The 481-nt window shown below is 50.9% G+C and overlaps 1 pseudogene; it reads left to right on the forward strand.

Annotated features, from left to right (window-relative positions):
* The first annotated feature begins 13 nt into the window (after positions 1–13).
* On the forward strand, positions 14–464 carry LOC110039422 (annotated as a pseudogene).
* Positions 465–481: the final 17 nt, after the last annotated feature.

Raw genomic sequence — 481 nt, forward strand, 5'->3', positions numbered from 1 at the left:
ACGGCACCAGACGATGCTGGCCTGCAACGCGGCGAGTAGACCGGTCAGAAGACCGGCGGAACACCGCGAGCAAGTCTGGTTGCAATCCCTTCCCTTTCAACAATTTCACGTGCTTTTTAACTCTCTTTCCAAAGTGCTTTTCATCTTTCGATCACTCTACTTGTGCGCTATCGGTCTCTGGCCGGTATTTAGCTTTAGAAGAAATTTACCTTCCATCCCCCACCACCTCGACTCGTCGAAGGAGCTGCGTGTAGGGTGCCTTTCCGACCGCATACGGGATTCTCACCCTCTATGACGTCCTGTTCCAAGGAACTTAGGTCGGTGGCTGCCCAGAAGCATCCTCTACAAATTACAACTCGGACGCCGAAGACGCCAGATTTCAAATTTGAGCTATTGCTGCTTCACTCGCCGTTACTAGAGCAATCCCTGTTGGTTTCTTTTCCTCCGCTTATTGATATGCTTAAGTTCAGCGGGTATCCCT

Source organism: Phalaenopsis equestris, unplaced genomic scaffold (assembly GCF_001263595.1).
Source record: "Phalaenopsis equestris unplaced genomic scaffold, ASM126359v1 Scaffold000002, whole genome shotgun sequence".
Lineage (NCBI taxonomy): Eukaryota > Viridiplantae > Streptophyta > Magnoliopsida > Asparagales > Orchidaceae > Phalaenopsis > Phalaenopsis equestris.